Source organism: Diaphorina citri, unplaced genomic scaffold (assembly GCF_000475195.1).
Source record: "Diaphorina citri unplaced genomic scaffold, Diaci psyllid genome assembly version 1.1 scaffold144712, whole genome shotgun sequence".
Taxonomy (NCBI): domain Eukaryota; kingdom Metazoa; phylum Arthropoda; class Insecta; order Hemiptera; family Psyllidae; genus Diaphorina; species Diaphorina citri.
Window position 1 is genome coordinate 1 of NW_007521630.1, and position 230 is coordinate 230.

General features: G+C 49.1%; 1 non-coding gene across 1 annotated transcript; it reads left to right on the top strand.

Annotated features, from left to right (window-relative positions):
• Positions 1 to 155: 155 nt before the first annotated feature.
• On the top strand, positions 156 to 228 carry Trnam-cau. Its single transcript has one exon. It is a non-coding gene; the product is annotated as a tRNA-Met (tRNA).
• The last annotated feature ends 2 nt before the right edge of the window (positions 229 to 230 follow it).

Consider the following 230-nt stretch of genomic DNA (forward strand, 5'->3'; position numbering starts at 1 on the left):
CGGGCGGGAATCGAACCCGCGGCCTAGCGCTTACGAGGCAGACGCACTACCAACTAAGCTAACTAGGCTGGCTAGGTATTGTTTAGTATTTTATTATCGTTTTATGTTTTATGTCATTCTTGAAATTCACATTTCCGCTCCCTTCCCGTCATTCAGCCTCGGTAGCGCAGTAGGCAGCGCGTAAGTCTCATAATCTTAAGGTCGTGAGTTCGATCCTCACCCGGGGCAAT